General features: G+C 36.8%; 1 long non-coding RNA gene across 1 annotated transcript; it reads right to left on the bottom strand.

Annotated features, from left to right (window-relative positions):
• Positions 1-705: 705 nt before the first annotated feature.
• On the bottom strand, positions 706-7,392 carry LOC139183944 (uncharacterized). Its single transcript, XR_011567425.1, has 3 exons — positions 7,112-7,392; positions 5,224-5,300; positions 706-810 (listed from the first exon to the last, which is right to left on the bottom strand). It is a non-coding gene; the product is annotated as an uncharacterized lncRNA (long non-coding RNA).
• Positions 7,393-8,272: the final 880 nt, after the last annotated feature.

The raw sequence follows: 8,272 nt of genomic DNA, 5'->3' as shown, positions 1-8,272 counted from the left end.
ATTGTAATTTTAGCTTTTTTAACAGTAACTGCTTATAAAAATGAAGACTATTAGATAATGTCTTCAAATTCTCTCTTTCATCTACTCTTCATTTTTCTAAGAACTATAGCTCTTATCTTTTTCTCAGTATTCAATTTTGAGAATAACAAACTGCGTGACATGAAGATGATTCAACAGCTATGAAAAAAAACTCTGCATTTTTTGAAAGAACTTCAACCTTGCTTCTCTAAATGGGGCTTATGTATCATCCCATTAATTGTTTAGATAATGAACCCCTTTCTCTGTATTTTCAATTTCTAATTCCCTGGTCATACAGATGCTTTATTGGCTTTTTCCTACTTGATTTTATCAAGTATTTCACTCTGATAGTCATCATTTTACTTCCAGTGGTTTCCATAACTTTAAATTCCCCAGTGCTTTTTCCTGCCTTTCCTTGTATGATATGCTTTTCATTATGCTATTCTTTTCACAAAAACAAACAAAAAAAAAAGATAGAAGAAAGTACCTCAATTCACACACTATACACTGTTTTATTAATACACTATGTATCTAACCAGAGGTCAATAGTCCTTCCCTTCATCGCAAGATTACCTATGAATGCATTCAATAAACATTTGAGAAGAGCAGGGGGCTGGTATGAATTTCCCTATACACCAAGCGCATACTGGGAGAAATGATTACTCAATCTAGTCCTACTCACGTTTACAAATAAGAGGTTTGTCTACATTCTGTCCTGAATAGGAAAGGCCTGGGGGGCGTCTAGCTGGACTGGTGCATTGGGCACTGCAGCCTGAATGATCAGAGCTCCTCCTACACAATGGGGAAGAATATGTCAAGGCTCCAGTCTTGCTAAGTACATTATCATATGTTTGACTTGGGAGAAAATACATGAACACACATTTACAAAAGTATTGTACACAGCTGAATAAAGCTAGTGCCAAAAATCAATATACATTAAGTCAAATAAGAAAGGGCTCAAATATAAGTTGAATATACCGAGGGGGCCTCTGAGAATGTATGTGATCATGATTGAAATATTGTGTAATGGGTAGAATTTTGAAAAATAGAACTAGGAAGGAAGGGGAGGCAAAGAATGGAAATGGATGGAATGAAAAAGGATTTACAAAATTCTAGGAAACAATAATAGAGTTGATGAGAACATGGGAGGAAAATTCAAAAATAGAATTGTTTCATCTCTTACCTCCATTATAATAAACAATGCTATTTATTATATTATTGTTTGAAATATTTTGTGTTCCTTTTTGGGTGTGGCGTATACTTTCTAATTCTGTGGATATCATACCTGACATGTGACTTATGGTACAATTCCATCATGTTGACTCAGAATGTGTCATATGAATTGCTCTGGTCAATGACTTGGGAGCCTAAGTGAATGAATAACTTCCAAGTTAAAGCTTAAAAGCTAGTTTGGGGTTGCCATATTTCTCTTATAACTCTCCTAAAAGACCAGAAGGATCCCAGATATATGCTTCTTTGTCATCTAGGAGACATAGAACAGAGTTATAGCTGACCAACAGTGAACATAAAATATGAAAAATAAGTTTTTCTGGTTATAAACCATGAACTTTGGGGACATTATATGCTAGGTTAAACTGATTGTTAGAAATTTGTCAAGGAATTCTTCAAGAAAGTGGCTTATGAGTGAGATCTTGAATAATAGATAAGATTTTCATAAAAAAGAAATTATTAGGTAATGTCAAGAACGTGAGAAGATAGAAATAGCAAAAGCATGCATTAATTTTTACAGTGCAATGAGTAACAGAATTTCACTAAAAACAGATTTTTTTGTCTCAAATTACTTAAATTATTTTCATCTACCTATTTATGAATAATGTGTAACTAAAAAGTCCTATTTTAAAAACAGTGATCAGTACTAATAATATTCTTCCTATCCAAACTTTTGATAACTTTTAAATTTACTTTAGAAAAAGTTCATTATAAATAATTATTCACAAGTTAATTGTATAAAATTCGAGGAATATTATTCAAGAGTGTGCAAGTGGCTTATTAAGGATCAGTCATACACTTGAGAGCAGTAAAGATTCTAACCAGATGAATAGAACAGAAGATAATTATTTCAGAATGGTTATGAAGGAAATTAGTCATGGTGTGATCAGTAAAAATGATAACACCATGTGTTAAAAGAATATATGATCATAATCTCAGTACTGTGAAGCTTGTGGATATTTCCAAAAAGTTTTATTTTTCTTTTATTTCTTTTTAATTATAAAAGTGATATATTTCAAGGTACAACTTTAAAGAGGATAATAAGGTGAAGAGCAAAAAGCTAAAGTTCCCCAAAATGCACCATCCCTCTACCTCTCTACCCACACAAGACTTTCCACCATCCATTCCCCTCACCCCACAGCGGAAACACTGTTGCGTTCTGGCCTGGTCCTGAGTCAGGATGACGCAGCCAGGGGGAGAGACTAGCTTTGAGAAGCAGCTGGCCCTCAGCCTTGCATAGAGTAGCATGACCAAGAAAAGCCCCAGAAATCATGGTTATCTGAGACCCAGACCATGTTCACATAAGCTCCTGTAAGGACCCAAGTTCTCAAGCAGGCAGATGGTTCTGGATGACTCCCCATAGACATTTTCATTACAGGATTCAAGATGGAATATATTATGTGACTCCTTACATGAGATCACTAGGTAACACAACCGAAAATGTTTTCAGTTTTAGTTTCACTAAACATTCATTAAACGTAGTGTATGTAAAGTGTATTTTCCAGAAATATTCCATTTTCAAGAATGGAATTATCTAGGATTAAACTCAGGATGGTTAATAAACCAGAAGTATCAGAGACAGTAACTGAAGGGTTAAGAGATCAAATTGCCAACATCTACTGGATCACAGAAAAAGTAAGGGAATTCAGAAAAATGTCTAGTTCTGCTTCACTGACTATGCTAAATTCTTTGACTATGTGAATCACAAAAAACTGTGGAAAATTCTTAAAGAGATGGGAATACCAGACCTCCTCACCTCTCTCCTGAGAAACCTGTATGCAGGACAATAAGCAACAGTTAGAAGTGGACATGCAACATGGACTGATTCCAAGTTGGGAAAGGAGTATATCGAGGCTGTATACTGTCACCCTGCTTATTTAACTTATATGCACCATGGGAAAAGTTGGGCTGGGTGACTCACAAACTGGAATCGAGATTGCTGGAATCAACAAACTCAGATATGCAGATTATATCACTCTAAATGCAGAAATTGAAGAACTAAAGAGCCTTTTGATGACAGTGAAAAAGGAGAGTGAAAAAGCTGGCTTCAAACTCAACATTCAAAAAATGAACATCATGGCATCCAGTTCCATCACTTCATGGCAAATAGGGGAAAAGTGGAAACACTGACAGATTTTATTTTCTTGGGCTCCAAAATCACTGAAGATGGTGACTGCAGCCACAAAATTAAAAGACCTTGGAAGAAAAGCTATGACAAACCTATATAGCATATTAAAGGCAGAGACATCACTTTTCTGACAAAGGTCCGTCTATTCAAGGCTATGGTTTTTCCAGTAGTCATGTATGGATGTGAGAGTTGGACTATAAAGAAAGCTGAGTGCTGAAGAATTGATGTTTTTGAACTGTGGTGTTGGAGAAGACTCTTGAGAGTCCCTTGGGCTGCAAGGAGATCCAACCAGCCCATCCTAAAGGAGATCAGTCCTGGGTGTTCATTGGAAAGACTGATGCTGTGGCTGAAATTCCAGTACTTTGGCCACCTGATGCGAAGAGCTGACTCATTTGAAAAGACCCTGATGCTGGGAAAGATTGAAGGCAGGAGGAGAAGGGGACGACAGAGGATGAGAAGTTTGGAGGGGCGATCACCGACTCAATGGATATTAGTTTAAGTAAACTCTGGGATTTGGTGATGGACAGGGAAGCCTGGCATGCTGTAGTCCATGGGGTCACAAAGAGTCAGAGATGACTGACTGAACTGAACTGAACTGAATAATGTGTATACAAGATCCCATATTCTCTAATAAAATGTTAGCATTTGGATTTTGGACACTATGCCTCATACATGTCTTTCTTAGTATATTTAGCACTGAGTTTTACCCATAGGAAATGCTCAATTAATGTTTTTATTAATAACCTTAAAGGCTACAGCTAGATATATAAGGCAGGAAATATAAATATGGGTTGGAATGGGATTTGAATATATGAAGAATCAATGAAGACTTTGAATAGGAAAGTAATATTGTTGACATTATTATAGGAGTATTTAAGACAAAAGAAATACTGGACAGGAAAACTATATAGCAGCTATTACAATAATATAGACTATTGGTGATGATGATGGGGAGGAAGAAAATGAGATAGAAATTGAGTGAAAGGCACATGGAATGATTGAACCTATAAATCCAAGGGATAGTTTCCTTCCTACCAAGAGCTTGATATAGTTGTGGGACAAATAATACATGCATAAATATTTGTTAACTTTATGGATGATATAATATATGGTGGAAAGGGTTGTTAAAAAAAACAAAACAAAAAAAAACCAGAAAGAAGTGATTCCAGGCTTCTTACCTGATTACTTAAGGAATATCTCTCCATTTATAAGAATAATGAAGTGAGAAAAATCAGTCTTAAAATAAGGTTGAAGAATCAGATTACCTGTGGGTTGCCCTTGAAACAATCTACTGGAAATGATTCATGTCAGGTTAAAGATGGTATAAGAAAGAATTAATGGCAAAGCCTATATTGCATGTGTAGATCTGGGACCTGACTCTCAGGTCAGAATTCAGAATCACTTGTATGATGAGGAGAAAGTCATTCAAATTCTCTGGATTTTACTTTCTTCTCCCATGAGGTGAAAGGGTTCTATTTATAGTATCTATGTCTATAAAATCTCAGTGCTACAATATGAGAGGCTTGGTAATTTTTAGGGGTTAATGGAAGGGCATAAACATTTCACTTGGATTATGGGTTTTAGGTCATTATAACCTGTTACCTTAGAAATATGGACTGCCTAACCCACCGCAAACCATTTTTCAATGGATTTATCTCTAGACCTCTAGAAAATTTAATAGAATTAGAGCAACCAGGGCCGTGTACTGAGAGAAATCATTCTTAAGTGTGGCCCCAATGTTCTAGTATTTCAAGATCTGGTGGAAAGTCTACCAACATAGAAGTATGCATTCTAGATTGAAAAGTTGTAGTAATTCTAGTTTACTGTAAGATAAAATCCCAACTTACAACTTTTGATCCTCTTCTCTAAACTTCACTTCATTTTCCACGACGACATTTCTTAGCTGTGCAAATCTGGGATGCACCTAGATGCAAAATACACATTCTGTTCAGAGAAGTTCATGTTGCCTAAATTCTCTCTAAAACCCATCTTGATGAGGCCAGTCTTCACTGGACATTATCAACCATGTCTCTTGTGACTCTTTCCTGGCTTGTACCTGTTACCTCTTATCATGTCACATTAGAAGAAACTGCATAGATTTTTGCTTGGTGTTTTATTTTTTCATACATTAAATTTTATCTGCTGTTTTCCAACTACTCATTGATATAAACATGAAAACTCTATAATTACAGCACTTCTGTATTTTATTATCTATAAAATATTAATGGCAGCTACAAACTTAAAATATCTCATTATCTACCATCATAGAAGCAATCAGAGGACCACAGTAATTAATTTTTAAATTTGCTTTTTCCAAAACTCTTATTATATACTATGTCATTAAGCAATATCCAGTTGCATTCTATATATACAGGGATATATTAACTCCAGGAGGGAAGAAATACAGCCACTAAACCAGAAAACACAAGTTCAATATACCCTCTAACATGGCATAAATGAAAAGGAAAAATGGAATAAGCCGTTTTCGGAATAGCTTGGCTTCATCTAACATTCTCTCAATACCATTCCTTGAATGCCTCCAACCCCATAAATACTCAGAATAAAGCAAAAGGATAAAATGTCTTCAAGACAAGTGAAAGATATTAGACTCTTCAGCCAAACTATTTTTTTCGAGAACACCTCTGGCAGCAGTTTTGAGTCCACGTGGCAACTTTCCATATACACAAGATGCAAAGGAGAGGACTGCGTGTTGCAGAGGCAGAAATACCACAACGGCCCACGCGGCTCGCGTGCATCCTCTGTGCAGTGTAACTCTCAGCTCCTCTCGTCAAGGGGTAGAGTCCACTTCTCCACTGAGAATCCTGACTGGCCCGTGGAATGTCCTGTCCGACAAGAATAAGGAAGAAGTGCCACTGATCGAGCTCTGAGCCAAGGTTCCATGATGCTCTTTGTCTTGAGATCCTGATGAACTGTACTGTGGACAAGCCTGGGCTTCCCTGCTGGATCAGGCACATGCCATCCCAGCCGAGACCAGCCTGAACCACCAGCCCTCACCTGTCAAGCCTGGGTTTCCCCGCTGGATCAGGCACACGCCATCCCAGCAGGGACCAGCCTGAACCACCAGCCCTCACCTGTCAAGCCTGGGTTTCCCCGCTGCATCAGGCACACGCCATCCCAGCAGGGACCAGCCTGAACCACCAGCCCTCAACTGTCAAGCCTGGGCTTCCCTGCTGGATCAGGCACATGCCATCCCAGCCAAGACCAGCCTGAACCACCAGCCCTCACCTGTCTGGCAGATAAATTAGACACCTAGGGAAGCCCAACCAAGGCCATCAACATTGTTAAGCTGGCTTTAGAGCCAACGGCCAACCTGCAGTAGTATGAGCTGAGCAAATGGTTACTGCTTTAGGCCATCAGAAACTGGGGTGGTTATCACCCAGCAGAAGTTAACTGATGAGTCATACTGGGAATATCTGGAGTTACCTTATAACCCCCTCTCAACTCACAGAATTTGTCTAAGCCATCATCCTTGAATAACATCTACGTTGACAAATTCTAATTTTTTAAGAGCATAACAGAATTCAGAACTTCTAATAATTTCTGAACTATTGAACTTGAATATTTCCTTAAGTAAACTAATAAAATACTTCTTAAAAGACCCCTATCACTGGTTGTGCAGATACACATTTTCTGCAGTCAAATATTGCATTCGCGTTTTCTTTGGGCTGTGGAGATAGTCACAGTTTGAAGCCATGTCAGTCAGTAGACTCTTACCTTTCCCCTTCTCCTTCCTTTCTCTGTTTGGTACATTTGGAAGAATTCATAAGTGGTAGCCTTGTTTCTCTGGTGTTTCAGTTTATAATCTTGATGTACGTGAATCAGTTCCTAAAGAGATCAAAATCTTTTGCTGGAACACATATATTTATGGAAAGATCATTACACTCAATTATTCTGCATTTATATAGGACATTTGAAAGACCTGAGGATGACTTTTCAATAGAATTATATGCAGTAATTAAAAACTATAATGTAGTGAATAGCATGGAATATTCCAGAGGACAGAAAAGAAGTCAAAATGTGTAAGTGTCCCACATACTTCTCAGGATCCTTATTTAGTTGGTCTGACTGGTCATTATCTGTTTGGTAAAATGTCCCAAACAACTCATTAAAATTTTAAAAGCTATCTGAATTATAAACTTCAAACAGCAGAATCCAAATGTCATTTATGCATAATTCAAAAGAACTTTGTGGAAAACAATCTTTGGATCGCAGTTTCTCTCTAATCCACCTCTTGAATTTTGACATAAGAATTCAATGCCAATGCAATTCAAATCAATTCATTCATGGTTGATGTAAACATTCCCTACAGAAGGATAGTATGGGAGAAACAAAACTGAATTTAAGCAGTGGGGAAATTTTAGAAGGTGAGAATTTTTTCTGTAAGCAGTGTCTACAATTTTTACATTATCTCGGGGTTGTTAACATTATAGGTATAATCAAATCTTACTAAAGAATCATCTTAATTGGCTTTTTAAAATTTATATGTTCAAAACTGTTGTTTACTATTAAAATTTAGTATGTTTTTTATTATAATTGACCTGACTTCTAAGATTAGTAAGTTTTGAGATGTCACTGAACCCCAAAAAACTAGAAAAGGAAAATTATCTTAGGTTACCGCTGATCTCTCTCTACTCCTTCGATTGATATATTGAAGCATTAGTTGCCATACAAGTTCAAAATGCTGGTTGCAGAATTGAGGTGAACAGTTTATTCATGTGTAGCCAATGTATTATCACATAATAAGCAACACAAGAATAAACTATATCTTTATACTGTCATCAAATGACTTTTTGCTTCACAAAGAAGAGTTATTATAAAGACAGATTAGGAATATAAACAAGGTGTGGTTGGATTCTTTGGAATTATGGACTGTGT

This window comes from Bos indicus, chromosome 7, assembly GCF_029378745.1.
Source record: "Bos indicus isolate NIAB-ARS_2022 breed Sahiwal x Tharparkar chromosome 7, NIAB-ARS_B.indTharparkar_mat_pri_1.0, whole genome shotgun sequence".
Classification (NCBI taxonomy): Eukaryota; Metazoa; Chordata; class Mammalia; order Artiodactyla; family Bovidae; genus Bos; species Bos indicus.
Note: the sequence above shows the minus strand (reverse complement) of the source record. Positions and strands in the feature narration are given on the sequence as shown.